The following is a 17,337-nucleotide window of genomic DNA, read 5'->3' as shown; positions in this document are numbered from 1 at the left end:
CACTGGTGAATGGGGTGTTTATTTCTTTTTATATAACTAAAACCCAATTAAAAACTTGCTTGTAATCATGATGCTTAAATAGAGATAATTATAAAAATAGAAAGAAAGTAAGAAAGAAAGGAAGAAAGAAAGAAAAAAGAGGAAAAGAAAGAAAGAAAAAGAAAAAAGAAAGAAAGAAATACGATATGGCACTTCTTTTTTTTCTTCTTTTTTTTGTCCCTCAATTCACAATACAGACCAGATAAAGGGCCTGTGTTGAGATGTATATGGGGTGCATTTACTGTACCTCCTCTTTTTATACAGTCAGTGTAAATAACACAGTACGTGGCACTTCTTATATTTTATTTCACCTAATCCTCTGCTAGAGATAATGGTTAAATGCCCTTTCCATCATTACCATTTTTGGATGAAGTTTATAAAATGACAAATATTATCATTACCGGAATCAGTATTCAACTCTGAAGGCCCCAAGTCCTAAATTCTAACTCTTATTCTATAGCACTAGATTTTATATGTGTTATCTCATGTGAAAATCCATTCGTTCTGTGATCTTCCAAAAATATAGGGTCATAAAATTATACATATGAGATAATCAATGCAGATTCCCACTTAACATTTTACTCCTGAGCAGTCTCCCATGTAGTCACCGTCTTCCAGGAAAAAAAATGGCCTGGGACTTCCACCAAGCTCTGAAATAAATAATGGCTGCTGATACTTCTCAGATAGTTTGGTCCTGGCAGTGAAATTCTGTGGCATTATGTGACCTCTGTGACATTTTCAGAAAGTGTGTGTGTGTGTCCATTCATGAGAGAGGGGAATTTTCCTTTTTGTATTAACTGTAGCTGCATATTGCCACTCTTTCCACCCCCAGACAGAAATAGCCTAGCTCTGTGACTCAACTTCCAACTTAAACTTCCAAGCCACCAAATTTGTTTTAGATCTATAAATACTGGACCCAGTGGCCTAGACAATATTTTATGGTAGTATTAGCCTCAGTAGTATCACAGGAAATCTGATGTAAAGCTACATAATAATCTACCAAACATAGTGAGCCTAAACAATAACACAGAAGGCACCAACCACATCCCAATAAATCCTTACAGTAACTTACACTAACAATAATTTCAAATTGACCTATGTTGATACTTTTATTTGCCTTTGTGTTGTAATAAAAATATGAAGTAATTTATGTATACCTGCATAGAGGCAAGCTATGGTGGCGGGTGAGAGATTGGGGACACTGGTGAAGGGAAGGTCACACTGGTAGTGGGATTGATGTTTGAATATTTAATGCCTGAAGAAACTGTATTATGAACAACTTGGTAACTCATGGTGTTATAATTCAAATAAAAATTACTTTTTCTGTAGGAGAGGTGTTTGACAAATGATTAAATTGATAGGATAGCATCTGGGTGCCCCCTTTGTGTACTTGTTTTTGCTGGAGAGGTGGCGCTAGAGGTAAGGTGTCTGCCTTGCAAGTGCTAGCCAAGGATCAGGACCATAGTTTGATCCCCCGGCATCCCATATGGTCCCCCCAAGTCAGGGGCAATTTCTGAGTGCTTAGCCAGGAGTATCCCCTGGGCATCAAATGGGTGTGGCCCAAAAAACCAATATATATATATATATATTCCTTTAATAACTGCAAGATAGCTAAGGCCGAATTTCTGTAGTATAGCAGAAACGAATTAAAGGGAAAAATGTTGAGTCACTACCATGTAGGAAGTATGACAGAAATATTGCCAGTGATCCATGCAAAGGGTCAATGAGAGACTTCTCTAAATGGGCCTTCTGGCAGATAATTCTTGGGAGGAAAATTAGGCACTGCATCAGGAAAGCCAAAAGCCACATCTGGTGCGTGCTTCCTTTTGTGGGTAGTGACAATCTGTCTGTCTGTCTGTCTGTCTGTCTGTCTGTCTGTCTGTCTATCTATCTATCTATCTATCTATCTATCTATCTATCTATCTATCTCCAAAAGTTTTTCCAACCCTATTCTAGAATGTTTTATACACCATTTATTAATGTGACCTTTTATATAAACAGAAGCTTTTTATCTTTTCCCTTGGAAACCTTTAATATGAAACTAAAATAGCCTTTAATAATTACCTATTGAATGATTTAATTTTTTTTGGGTTTTTGGGTCACACCCAGCAGCGCTTAGGGGCTACTCCTGAGGCTCTACACTCAGAAATAACTCCTGGCAGGCTTGGAGGGGGGCATATGGGATGCTGGGATTTGAACCATCCTCCTTCTGCATGCAAGGCAAACACTCTACATCCATGCTATCTCTCTGGCCCCGATTTAATCTTTTTTTGTTTGCTTTTGGTTCTGGGTCCATACTAGACTATGCTCAGGTCTTACTCCTGGTTCTGGGCTCGGGATTACTCCTGTCAGGCATAGAGTGCAATGTGGGGTGCTAGGGATAAAAACCTGGGTCAGCTATCTGCAAGGCAATTATCTTATCCACTATACTATCTCTACAGATCAATTTCATCTTTCAATCAGATGAGTAAGCTTTCTTCAGCTAAATCCAGCAGGCTCTGCCCATATTATCTTCTGGGTAAGTTCAAAATTCAGTGCCTCAGAAATAATACTCTTCCAAGTTGAAACAGACTCCTAAGTTAAATGTTAATTTCAAATACACTATATCTATATGTGCATGTATATATATATATATAGTTACCACAGGGTACATTTGTGTGAATAAAACTTCATAATTTATCTGAAATTCACATTTGACCTGGCATCCTTATGTTCTACCCTTCTACAGTGGGGAGAGGATGGTGTTTCAGGGAAGCTGGCTTAACTGGTTGTAAGAAATTCTAATCAAGACATCAAAGTTCAAGGAACACCTGGTTTCAGGATGCTCTTCTGCCCTCTGACATTGGATGACATAATAAACCAGTCAGATTTTTTGTAAAAACGATACAATAATAAAAAGTTATATGAAATAAAAAATAATAAATTGATAGGATGGCCCATCTATTAAGCACCTGTATTTATTAGAAATTTCTTTCTTAAATTGAATGAAATGTGCTTTTTTTTGACTAGGTACAGTGGTACACCCAACTATGCCAGGACTTACTCTTGGCTTTGCACTTAGGGATCATTCTGATGGCCATGGGGAACCATATGTAGAGCTGGGGATCACACCAGGGTTGACTATATTCAAGGCAAGCACCCTACTCACTACACTATATCTTCAGACCCTGAAATGTGGTTCTTATATTAAAATATGAATTGTTTCCAGGTACTTTTAGAGGTATATTGACCAGTAAAGACTATAATGGACAAACTTTTTACCAAGATTTTGAAATCTGAGTTTTATTAATGTAGCCCAGGTTTATACTTTGTCTTTTGCTTAATTTTAGGGTCAATGAAAATCTCAAGTGCATTTTTTTCATGAAATATTACCAAACGAACTTTCCAAATATTTGTCATTAAAAATAGCTTTTGGGGACTTCTAGAATTTTAGTTGCTTGTGGTAATTTTAAAATATGATTCATCTAGCCTTCCTCTATCCCAAGGAACTGCTCCATATTTGATAAGCTTTTATCCCAGGCATTAATAACAAAGCTGAACAGAAGTGAGACAAGGTCGGGGCATTCTGACATCATAATACTGGTACTAGAAAATTGAGTAACATGAGTCCCTTTTTGTTCTCTGGAGCTTTTCTTTCTAGATTTCTTTGAGGAAAATTTAAAACTGCTGGAGTAACTCAATACTCATACCTCTCATCTCCTTGCCATTTTTTAAATTATCTTTATTTAAACACCGTGATTACAAATATAATTGTAGTTATATGATTACAGTCATGTAAAGAACACCCCCCTTCACCAGTGCAGGATTCCCACCACCAATTTCCCAGATCTACCTACTCCCCACCCCACACACACCTGTACTCGAGACAGGCTTTCTTTTCCCCTCATTCATTCACATTGTTATGATAGTTTTCAGTGTAGTTATTTCTCTAACTGCACTTATCATTCTATGTGGTGAGCTTCATGTCATTAGCTGCACCTACATGGGAGGATGGGGGGAAGTAAGGGTTGGGATTGAGGCAGTAAAATATTAGAAATGAGCTTTGTAGGGCAGTATCAAGGTCCCAATACAAGATGGATATTCTGGATATATATAATATATGCCCACAATACTATCAATATGAAAACAAAGAGAAAAAATTTCCACTGACTGTCCCAACATAAACCAGTGCTAGAACAGCCTGCCCTCCTCCCAGAGCACATTCTCATTAGTGTAGGGAGAGATAGGAGGAAAGCCTGTTGACCCCTATAGAGTTCACCTAGACTGGTGCCCAGGGAAAGACTTAAGTCCAGGGGAGAAAAACCCTATACCTGGCAAGACCTGGTCTCCAGAATCAAGGAGGAAACCGAAAGCCAAATGTCTGCCTGCCCTCCTCCCCATGCACCCCCCCCCCCGAAGTACAGAGGGAGGGGGGGAGGGAGGAAGCCTGAGGACCACTAAGAATCCACCTGAACCCACTTCTGGCCATCTGAGCTGGCACCCAGGGAAGGCCTGGAGTCAGGGGAAAAAGACAAGCATGGCTGGGGGCCTGCCAAGCCTCCCAGCACTCCCCAGGCTAGGGAGAAAGGCTCTGGTATGGGGCCTCCCCAAACCCCATACCTGGCAAGAGCTGGTCTCCAGAATCAAAGAGGAAACTGGAAGCCAGATGTCTGCCCACCCTCCTCCCCCTGCACCTCCCCCCTGGAGTATGGAGGGAGGGGGGAACCTGAGGACCACTAAGAGTCCACCTGGACCCACTTCTGGCCATCTGAGCTGGCACCCAGGGAAGGCCTTTTTCAGGGAAAAAAGACAAGGATGGCTGAGGGCCTGCCAAGCCTCCAGCAGTCCCGAGGCTAAGGAGAAAGGCTCTGGTATGGGGCCTCCCCAAACCCCATACCTGTCCTTGCCATTTTTAACAATGTTCACCAGCTTCAGTGTGAGATTTTTCTCTTAGACCATAAGCACCTTCCAGAGGATTAAATCAAATTAAATGCATAGTTGTCATATAGGTTAGATTAAGAAACAACAAATTAACCCACTACATAAAACAAAAAAACAAACAAACAAAATTTTAGGTTCTAAGAAGGAAATAGTGTTTACCAGAGTTGGAAGACAAAAGTTGGTCACTTGTGTGGTAATGGAAACTGGAATTCTAGTGTTGATCATAAAATAGTATTGACAGATATTTTAGTTTAGCTTCCACCTATTTTATAAAAGGCATATTGGCAGAGAAGAACTGATAGTGGTGATGGTCTGAGTTCAGTAAAACTGAGGTCATTTTCTATTTCATTTACACGTTCTTTTGCATATATTCTACATGATTTTGGTGAACAGTGATCATTTCTGAGGTTTCTGAGGATTGAAACATAGATTTAAGCATTATAGTAACCTCAATTTCAGGAGCTGAACACATGCACCTCACTTAAGGATCTTCGATAAAAGTGACCAAAGTTAGAAGATAAAATTAAACAATAGAAAGAAAATCAGGTTGAATGTATTATGACGTTACATGGCTAGAATGAATATATGAGAAGCTGTAAACAATTTGCTAAAAAGAAATTCAGGGCCAACTTTATGGGATATGGTAGTGCAGACAGAGATAAATTTGGAAAAGAACTTTCAGAAAGCCAAGGGCATCAAGAAAAAAAAAGAAATAAGAAAGAAGTAAATTGGGAGAAGTGGAAATGACAACAATTGCCTAATCGGAAGAGACAGCAATTGTAGGAGAGAGTAGAGGCAAAGGAAATGGGACTGATTGCCATTTAGGGAACAGGTCTTCAGATCTTGGCAAAAAAACTTTATGATAGAATATTTGGATATTACTGAGGATAAAAGATTGACTTTTCACCCCAGGGTAGGGGAATATAATCTTGCAGTCTAATCAGATTCTCCATTTACAGATAGTGGTGGGGCAAAAGTAGTTAGCTTGAGAAACTTCAGAATATTACATATGAGGGAATTAAACTAATATAAAGGTATACAGTGCTGATAAAAGTTCTGAAAAAACAGAGATTTTGTATTCTTTCTTCTTGGATGGGAGCCTCCAAAGCAGTGGTTGGAGTCCCAGAACTCCCAGCAGTGTTTCTTGGCCAGCAGGGTTGGTGGTTCAATGAAACCTGGCTTTGCTTAGTGGCCTCATGAGCTGTATCAGAGAAAATAGGAGAAGTTGGTGGTGTTGGAGGTCAAACTTGAATTGGATACATGCAACACACATGCACTCTAAATGCTGTACTATTTCTAGGTCCTCAAAAAACATTCTGTGGATTCTAAGAGACATAGAAAAATTATGTTAAGAATGGGCTATGGGGAGGCTGGAGCAGTGGCGTAAGCAGCAGGGTATCTGCCTTGCATGTGCTAACCTAGGACGGACCGTGTTTCAATCTCCCAGCGTCCCATATGGTCCCCTAAGCCAGGAGTAACCTCTGAGCATCACCAGATGTGCACCCCCCAAAAAAAATGGGCTATGAGGCCAGAGCGATAGGGAGTTTTTGCCTTAAGCATGTATAACACGGACAAACCTGGGTTCAATCCCCAGAGTGACTTCTGAGCTCAGAGCCAAGAGTAACCCCCGAGTGCCACTGGGTGTGGCCCTATAAGCAAGAAAAAGTAAGATAAATAAAATAAAATTTAAAAATGGGCTATAATGTCTGCTTGAAGGTTTTTTACCACCTCATTTATTCTTATAAAGGATCATACTTGTGTAATGCATTGGTTCTGATAGTCTTGCTCCAGAAGTTTCAGAAGTCAACTTCTTTCAAACTTCCTAATAACAGGGTTTTGACCAAACCTTATCTTTAAAAGTTCAAGTGTGTGTGTGTGTGTGTGTGTGTGTGTGTGTGTGTGTGTGTGTGTGTGTGTAGCCCACATGCTCAGGGGCTATTGCTACAACTGTATTCAGGTATCATTTCCTAGTGGTACTTAGAGTATCAAAGTAGGATTGAGCCAATTGCCCTGCCCACTATACTATCTCTCCAGCCCAGTCTTCACACATTCCTAGCATAATAATTGATGGCATAGGAAATGGCAACTCCACTGCTGTCAATGCTTGTCCTTTTCAGAGTCTGTCCCTCTTTGTCAGTTCAGGATTTGGAGAGCATGCATCTTCAAAAATGTCAAATATTACTAGCAACCAGAATTTAGAAAAACATTGAAAGCTCTGATTTTAGTTAAGTTTGCCATCTCACATCTTTGCAGCAGAATGCAGGGGTACTACTTTCTAGAACTTTTATTTTTTGGGGTTTTTTGGGGGGAGCAGTCACTCCCAGTGATGCTCAGGGGTTACTCCTGGCTCTGCGCTCAGAAATAGCTCCTGGCTTGGGGGACCATATGGGATGCCGGGAATTGAACTGAGGTTCGTCCTGGGTTAGCAGCGTACAAGGCAAATGCCCTATTGCTGCACCACCGCACCAGCCCCAACTTTCTAGAACTTTTATACTCAATATCATGGTCCTTGGGCAGTCCATTCTCAAACTGACCCATTCAAATTTGTAGTTATTTGAGGCAGCATCAACAGTAGCCAATACCCATCCTCATGGTTGGAACCCTTCCTCCTGTGAACAGACTTTTGTGCCTTCCTATTATGCCTGTGCCGAACACTGCTATGTCTTCACACCATCCACAGCTCAATCCTATCCAACTTTCTATAAGAGCTCAATTTCTGCAGCAGGATGGCTGCTTTAGAAGATGTTGCAGGAGTCAAGGTTACTATACTGCTTAAATCTTTGTTTCGATCCTCAGAAACCTCAGAAATGATCACTGTTCACCAAAATCATGTAGAATATATACAAAAGAACGTGTAAATGAAATAGAAAATGACCTCAGTTTTACTGAACTCAGACCATCACCACTACCAGTTCTCCTCTGCCAATATGCCTTTTATTGAAAGAGAAACCAAAGTTTCTCTTCAAATTTGAATCAACTGAAACAACAATAAAAATAGTCAGCAGATTCCCATCTACTTGTATCTTAAGTCTTTAAATGATTCTCTGAATGCCTCTTCACCTGTACAGCCCTGCAACATCAGTCTTTGTCTTTTCTGCTCAGACCTACTTTTTCCTAAGCACTACCAATCCAGTAGCAACCTTTCTTCTTTCATTAGTGATCTATGCTTAACACGATTCCATGCTGAAACTTAGTTCACCATTTAGCTCCAAAAACCATCCTAAGATACATGATGGCAGTCAAAGTTCTCAGACAACTAGAAGTTACTTCTTTTCAAGCTTCTTTCTCTGCCCTTCAATCTGTGAACTTCCTGTCCAAGCTCTCTTCTAATACCCACTTCACAGCATGTGGCTACATTGCCTACCTTGCTTCAGCCTGACCATCTATCCAGTAGCTCCTTAGTTTAGTAATCTACTCTCTGTGTTAGATGAGACTAGAGTGGCAAACAAGGGGCCATACTGATGTAAGGAGTAGCTATGACCAGGTGGCAGCATGGGTCTGTGAAGAATTGAGGATAGGTGAGCCTGGAATTGGCTTTTCTGGTGGCTAAACCAATGTGGTGGCAGGTACAGAGAATGCAGAATTGCCCCTGTCAAAGATTCAGAGGAAGTTAAAGGAAGAGTATGAGATTAGCAGTCCAGGGGAAAGGCAGAAGTGGGAAATCTAGGGAGAGTAGTGAAGAAACAATTTGGATAAGACTTGCCTGGAAACAAGAAAGCTCAGAGTTTTACATAAAAACAAAGCAGGTGGGACTGATAAGCAGAGTCACATCATCTGGGGCTTTGCTGTAAATCTGAGGAATTCAGAATGGGTCCTCAGGGAAAACAATATGAAACAGAAAACTCTTGAAGGAATTTAAGTAAGTGGATGAGAGGGTCAGGCTTTTGGCTAGAAAAAGTATATAGTTGTAGTATAGAAAATGACAGACAAGAAGCAGAAAAATTGTTGAAAGGGCTGATCACTTTGGACAAGAGATGATCTTAATATTATAAAGTGAGTACAAAGTAAATGGGGAGGGATTCAGGAAATAGGATCTGGAAAACTCAGAAAAGTGACTATTTCTAAGGGGTTCATAGGAGAAACTTACACGAATGCTCTGACAGTAGCTTTTTGAACCTTTTCAGGTGCTTCTGAAGAAAGCATCTGCATCAAAACTAAGAATAATTAATGTAAAAATAAACTGAAGTCAAAGATTGTTATGAAACTATATCAATTGAGGATTCATCACAGATTAATCAGATCACTCATTTTTCTCTTATCAATAATTATGTGCACCACTGAGTATAAAATGAAAAATTGTCATATCACAAAAATGAAGAAGTTCAAACTAACTATATAAGGAGTCTGACAAAAAAGGATTCACTTCAGTCTGCTTTTCGAGTGAATATTTAGAATTACCACAGGAATTTGGTTATGGTGTGCATTGATTTTAATTAATTTCTTTTATTAGCATATTTTAATAGATTTATTTGCATGATTAATTGATGGGTTGATTCATATGAACCCCTCTCCATAGTTTCACACCCAAAATCAAAGGGTACTCTTTCTTTGCTCACGATTGTTCAAGTTATTTAAAGTCATGGATGAACTCCTTAAAATACATCTTTTCTTTCCATTTGTTCTGTGCTCTAGAGAAAATTTATGATCTCTATTGAAGATGAGATATAGCTTCTGGTTTTAATTTTGAGCAATAGCCTGAAAGGAAGATGCTGGTGAATTGCTTTGCTGCTAGAAAGTGAGCATGATGATAGCTCATGCTTAAGTCAATATTGCAAAATACTTAGATAATGGTGAAAGTGTTTCGAGACATTGGAAGTAATGATGGGGATTTTGCACTTGGTTGGTGTCTTGCCATATGAACATGTAGTCAAGAAAGCAGATTCAATTTATAATTATAGGAAATAGGACTAGAAACAATTTATGAAAATTGAAGGGGCTGACAGTGTTGTTTTTAAATAATGTATCTACCAATTAGCAGTTTAAGAGATTCTGGCATATAAATTTTCTTTTTAATTGTTTAAACATGCCTGAATATTATATACAATTGTGTAAGCATGTTATTTGATATGGGAATTTGACCAAAGGGGGCTGAGAACCATGGTTGAGGGACTGCTCTAGGTGCTTAAGAAACATCTGCATGATAGAGGAGTCTAACTCCTTTTATAGAGTAGGGAAGAGACAAGGAAGTCTCAAGTAAGTACAAGGAAATTATATAACATATCAAGTAATCAGTGCTATAGGAAAAATAAAGTAGGAATAAAGGGTGGAAAGATGAATTTTTTTAAGTCTTTTTTTTAAATTTTTTTAAATTTATTTAAACACCTTAATTACATACATGATTGTGTTTGGGTTTCAGTCATGTAAAGAACACCACCCATCACCAGTGCAACATTCCCATCATCAATGTCCCAAGTCTCCCTCCTCCCCACCCGACCCCCGCCTGTACTCTAGACAGGCTCTCCATTTTCCTCATACATTCTCGTTATTAGGACAGTTCAAAATGTAGTTATTTCCCTAACTAAACTCATCACTATTTGTGGTGAGCTTCCTGAGGTGAGCTGGAACTTCCAGCTCTTTTCTCTTTTGTGTCTGAAAATTATTATTACAAGGGTGTCTTTCATTTTTCTTAAAACCCATAGATGAGTGAGACCATTCTGCGTTTTTCTCTCTCTCTCTGACTTATTTCACTCAGCATAATAGATTCCGTGTACATCCATGTATAGAAAATTTCATGACTTCATCTCTCCTGACAGCTGTATAATATTCCATTGTGTATATGTACCACAGTTTCTTTAGCCATTCGTCTGTTGAAGGGCATCTTGGTTGTTTCCAGAGTCTTGCTATGGTAAATAGTGCTGCAATGAATATAGGTGTAAGGAAGGGGTTTTTGTATTGTATTTTTGTGTTCCTAGGGTATATTCCTAGGAGTGGTATAGCTGGATCGTATGGGAGCTCGATTTCCAGTTTTTGGAGGAATCTCCATATAGCTTTCCATAAAGGTTGAACTAGACGGCATTCCCACCAGCAGTGGATAAGAGTTCCTTTCTCTCCACATCCCCGCCAACACTGTTTATTCTCATTCTTTGTGATGTGTGCCATTCTCTGTGGTGTGAGGTGGTATCTCATCGTTGTTTTGATTTGCATCTCCCTGATGATTAGTGATGTGGAGCACTTTTTCATGTGTCTTTTGGCCATTTGTATTTCTTCTTTGTCAAAGTGTCTGTTCATTTCTTCTCCTCATTTTTTGATGGGATTAGATGTTGTACTACAAAGCAATAGTTATCAAAACAGCATGGTATTGGAATAAGGACAGGTCCTCAGATCAGTGGAATAGGCTTGAATACTCAGAAAATGTTCCCCAGACATACAATCACCTAATTTTTGATAAAGGAGCAGGAAATCCTAAATGGAGCAGGGAAAGCCTCTTCAACAAGTGGTGTTGGCACAATTGGATAGCCACTTGCAAAAAATTGAACTTAGACCCCCAGCTAACATCATGTACGAAGGTAAAATCCAAATGGATTAAAGACCTCGATATCAGCCCCAAAACCATAAGATATATAGAACAGCACATAGGCAAAACACTCCAGGACATTACAGGCATCTTCAAGGAGGAAACTGCACTCTCCAAGCAAGTGAAAGCAGACATTAACAGATGGGAATATATTAAGCTGAGAAGCTTCTGCACCTCAAAGGAAATAGTGCCCAGGATACAAGAGCCACCCACTGAGTGGGAGAAACTATTCACCCAATACCCATCAGATGAGGGGCTAATCTCCAAAATTTACAAGGCACTGACAGAACTTTACAAGGAAAGATGAAATTTTAAGTAAGCATGAAAATTGGTCTCGCTGACAAGTGAAATTTGAATGCAGCACATACATGGCAGAAGAGAATGAGCAAGGCAGAACAACTAGCCAATGTTGATTAAAAAAAGGCAAAAGAGTCTAGAATGTTTACAATAAATATTAAACATGAAGGCTGATTAATTTGTACAATATAGAGAAAGGGTTTTGAAAACAGGTTAATTGATTTTAAAGCCCTACTCCCTACACCTACTACTTTACTAACATAAAGTTTGGCCTCAGTTCTTTCAGGTCACTATAATAAAATACCATATATTGATGGGTATTTTTTAGCAAGTATTTTCCATGTTTTAGGAGAATGGAGGTTTGAAATCAGAGGCCAGCAGGGTGGTAGTCATTTTCTACATTGGTCCTTTAAATGCCAAAAGGGAGAAGTACAGTGCGATCTCTATTATAAGAGTACTAACCCCTTTCCTGAAGACTTCATGCTCAGGAACTAATTCCTTTCTAAAAGCTTCACCTCTGAAAAGAATTTTTCCAGAAGCTAGAATTTCAACATTTGAATATGGGAATGGGTCCAAACATTCAGGTCTTAACAATTTTGTTACTTTCCCTTTCTGTACTTCAGATCCTTTGGAAAATTGATACTAACTAAAATTCTAAAAGACAGGACATGGCAAGTAAAGGTTCTTTTTACATAGAACAGTTATTACCATGTAGCAGAAAACATTGTTTATGGTACCTAGAAATAGAACATGAAACCTGTATAGTAGTTAAGGAGAGTGAACATTTTGGTAGAAGGCAGCATGACTCAATATGTTAGCATTCTGTGGACATATTTAAGAGCATGTAATTTTAACATAATTTTGTTGAGTGTATTATACAGAAAAGAATCTGTGATATTCATTTTTATATAGATATATAGTCCTTATTTAACCCAAACTTGTAAAGTTGATTTCTCTTTTTATTTTTTCCACATTTTCACATTTTGGAAAAGCTATCTGCAATTCAGTTCTCACTGATTTTTACAGGGGCCTCAAACCATCACTGCCTTCTTTATCTGAATATTTGCTTCTGTTGTTGTCTAGTTGATTAAACAAGATAACACTTATATATCTTCATATTTAATTATTTTTAAATAATGTTTAAATATATTTTCTTTGGGGAAAACTTAATTTTCATTTTAATACTTGGTAGTTCTTCGTTATTGGCTGACTAAAAGGAACTACACCAGCACCAAAAGAAGCAGGAATTTTGACTCTGTACTTTAGCTAATGTGCTTGCTTGAGGACCTTAGTTCTTGGTAATAGGTAATATAAACCTAAATATATTTAGCCTAAAATAATGAAACAAGCATGTGAAACCTTATTTGACTACATAGAAATGTATTCTTTTCCTTTTTAAAATATTAGATAATGATTCAAAGTCTCTGCATGGTTTGTAGATCTGACCCATTAATTCGATACTTCCAGACATTTAAAAATTGGATTGCAAAGACTTATTGATAACTTCATAAAAATACATTTTAGTCTTTATAAAGATACATTTTCTGTGCTTGCATGTGTTTTTTCTTGTTTATATGATATCAGAGACAATCAGCATATCACCAAAAACTTCTTTAAATTAATTTAAGTATTTCTGACCGAGGAGTGGAGTAAAAATGCCAAATGGTTAAAACCTTTTTTTCTTTGGATTTAGAGAGTAAGTTCATTAACATTTCCATGGGTAAAAAAAAAAAAAAAAAAAAAAAAAAAAACCAACCAGAAATGACGATGGAAAGGAGAGCATACCTGACCTGACTTCTCCCTTTTGCACTATTCTTTCAACTAACTTCCCATCCTTAATTCCACACACTTGCTTTTGATTTGTTTTTCTGGGTTGATTTAAGAAAGAGATAGAAAAGCTTCATTACCAATCGTCTCCAAAGTCTCTGGTTCAGATTTGTTTTTCATTGACTCATTCATCTATTTATTTTCCAAGTAAGATGTCTTTCTACTTTTAGTAGAGAAAAATATCTTGGCATGGAAACATCACTTTTTGGACTCTAGAGGTCTGACCACTTTCATCCATTTAATTCCATAGGGAAAATGTTCTCTTGTAAAAAAGATAAATATGAATCCTAAAAATTGCTTCCAACAGATTATCTAGGACATTTTATTATAATTGAAAAAGACTCCTGTGCCATTCTATTTAACTGGAAAAAAATTGCCCAATAATGAATATAAAGTTCTACGATATTTCAGTTTGTAGGTCCTTAAGAGTCTATGGATTGTTTAGCCAGTAAGTTAGTCCAGAATTCCTTTCCAAGCCATTATTATTAAATTAAATTAATTTCTCATTTGGCTTAATAGCATAAATCTTAGGTTGCTAAGCTATTTTTCATCACTGTGTGTATGTTGGATATATAGACTTCGTACAATTCTTTAGAGCCATGATATTAATCATAATATTAATCAGATTAATCAGAGTAAGCAAATGAATGGTTTTATCTGCAATATATTACAAAACATTTACTTACTCTATTCATTTGATGAATAATTCCTAATAGTAAATTTGAGATGCAACAGCTAATAGACTGATTCATCAAAAACAAAGTATATTAGCAAACGTGAATAAATTTTTCAAATGTTATTTAACATGTGTAATCAGCAAAATGGATCCACGTGTAAAAAAAGACAAAAGTGGTCTTGACTTATACTAAGCAAGATTGAGTAACTTGTAACTAAATGTCATAATTTCATTGCCTCTTGTTCAGTCCCCAATCACCATTTTGATATTTAAATTAATGGCTATTTTGAAGATCAGACATATTCTGTATTAGTCAGATTAGAACACTTAAATGTTTCAAAGGACCCAAGAAAACTTATTTTTAGGATATAGTACAGAAAATATCAAGAAACAGCACGGTTTTGTTTTTTTGGTCACTGCTTTGATATAATATATTTTTCTTGTATTTTACATTTAGCTGTTCAGAAACCACTATTCTTTCATTTTTTTTGTTTGGGTATATATTTGGATTAGTCTGTCAAATCAAAATATCATATATTGAATAACTTAAATATTATACTGCTATGCCATTCAGTTCTGAAGTTGGAAAGTTCAAACCAAGGTTCCAACTTCTTTGATCTCTTGGCTGCTATACAGCTTTATTTTTTTCTTCACCATATTCCCACAAGGTAGAAATAGAGCTCAAATGTTTCTTCTTCCTGTTGTAAGGGCATAATGTTATTGTGATGAGCTTATTTCAGGACGTCTTCTTTAGATCTAAATAACTACTCAAAGCCCTTAGCTTGCACTGGGACTAGGGCTTCAACCTATGAACTGGGGGGGGGGGATAACTATTCAGTCCATAATTGTTTGTTTGTTTTTTGGGTCACATCCAGCAGCGCTCAGGGGTTACTCCTGGCTCTACACTCAGAAATAGCTCCTGGCAGTCTCCTGGGACCATATGGGATGCCAGGATTCAAACCACTATCCTTCTGCATGCAAGGCAAACACCCTGCCTCCATGCTATCTCTCCGGCCCCCATAATAACATGCTAATTATGCTATATATTTGGCACTATGCTAGAGTTTACTGCTTAATGGTGAGCAGGATTCAGTGCCTAAGACATTTTTGGGAAAGACTAGAAATAACCAAAGTTTAAAAAGTGGGAAGTTTAAAAGGTTATGAAAACACACATACCTACTCAACTTTGTGAAACATCTATTCTTTCATTCCTACTTTCATTGTAAAAACATTGGTTGATTTAAAGCCACTGAAAAATATTGGTTGATTTAGAGCCACTGAAGCAAGAGGATCTCCAAACAAGGAAATCACATTATAGTCACATTTTTTTTGTCCTGAATTTCCTTGAAATTTGATTTCAAGTTGAAATAGATTCCTAGGGCACACACATGTCTTGGTTTCCACTTCTGTGAAGGAATAATACATTTTTCCATAAAATAAAACTTTCTTCTGTTTTCTCTTTTTTTTTTTTTCCCCTTTAGGAATTCCACTTATCTTAGAAACTTAATTGCTTTTTTCTAGGATTTCATAAGGCATCATCTTATGCTTTTCTATCCAAAAAATCCAAGCGTCACCTGTCACTCTCAGAAAATCATGTGATAGCTCAGTGATAAGGATTGCGCCTTGTATATATTAGCTTCTAAGATTAATGCTCTCACCCCCATAAAAAATATCATGTGTGTAAAATAAAAATCCATGGGTTGGCGAGATCACCCAACACAGTGTGTTTCTTTTCTTCTTTTGATTTTGGGTCACACCCGGTGACTTGGCTATGCACTCAGAAGTCGCTCCTGGCTTAGGGAACATAAGAGACACTGGGGGATTGAACCGCAGTCTGTCCTGGGTCAGCCATGTTCAAGGCAAATGCCCTACCGCTGCACCATCGCTCCGGCCCCACACACTGTATTTCTAACCCTTAGGCTGATAGATCTGGAGAAGCAGGGTAACAGCGAAGAAAAAAACAAACCAAGTCAGTCAGGAAAGAGCCATGAAGCCACTCTGCATTTTGCCTTGATGTCTTTCAGCCTCCATCAACAGCCAGAACTGTCTTTTCTTTATTATCCTAGAACCAAATCCACCAGGGCTGGGCAGGGCAGAGTAATTCAGAGGGATTTTACACATCAAAGGAGATATGTATGGGAAATAGGACGATGGGAGAATACCTTTGTTTTGGTTTAATAGCTGGATGTCATCTTACAACGTGAAGGTTTCATAAAAAGTTAAGGTGAGAGAATAAAGACTTCTAGAGATGATTTTCTTCACCACTATGAGAGACTTCTTTTCGTTAAGAACCATTTCCAAGAAGAATTCGGCACTAAGCCATGAATGAAGCCACATTCCTTGACTCCAGTAGGCAAGCAATTGGGGAAATATCTGGACTAGGTTTGATTCCATGTCAGCACCACTGAGAGATAACTGTCCCACACTTACTGGTAATTATTCCTCTGGAGTATTATGAACATGTTTTGAACTTGAGGATTTCAATATATTTTTATATATGTCCTATAATTTTTGAACGTCCTTAGACTATTGGCAAAGAATTTAGAGTCTCCTTTAACATTTCTTAATTTCAAGGTCCTTCATCCAAAACTCTCATGTTTTAGTTTGTCTAACTCTAAAACAAAACAATATTATCTATTAGAGTTGCTTCCTAGCTTAAGGATGTTTGATGAAGATTAAATGAGGCAATGCCTGTAAATCAAGTCAATCTGTGTCTATCATGTGAAAACCATTCAATATTAACTCTATGTAAAGTACTTCTAGAATCTCTATAAATATTTACTAGGGAGTTCAGCTAAACCTGATTTATTGAGAAGCTGTAGCCACTCTTTTTTTCAACTGGAAAAGATTATAGGCTCTTTCATACCACATTAACTATGCAAATATTTATTTTAGTCTTTCAAATCACTAATACTCTGTAATAATTCAGTATAATATGAATACATTATACTCAGAATTTAAATTATTTTCTAAATCAAGTAAGTAAACAAATCACAAAATCCCTGGATCATATAAATATTTGAAACAGCACTTAATATGTGCAACAATCATAGGTTATAGATTT

The 17,337-nt window shown here is 37.5% G+C and overlaps 1 pseudogene; it reads right to left on the bottom strand.

Moving 5' to 3' along the window:
• Positions 1 to 211: 211 nt before the first annotated feature.
• On the bottom strand, positions 212 to 334 carry LOC126021244 (uncharacterized; annotated as a pseudogene).
• Positions 335 to 17,337: the final 17,003 nt, after the last annotated feature.

This window comes from Suncus etruscus, chromosome 10 (genome assembly GCF_024139225.1).
Source record: "Suncus etruscus isolate mSunEtr1 chromosome 10, mSunEtr1.pri.cur, whole genome shotgun sequence".
Lineage (NCBI taxonomy): Eukaryota > Metazoa > Chordata > Mammalia > Eulipotyphla > Soricidae > Suncus > Suncus etruscus.
Note: the sequence above shows the minus strand (reverse complement) of the source record. Positions and strands in the feature narration are given on the sequence as shown.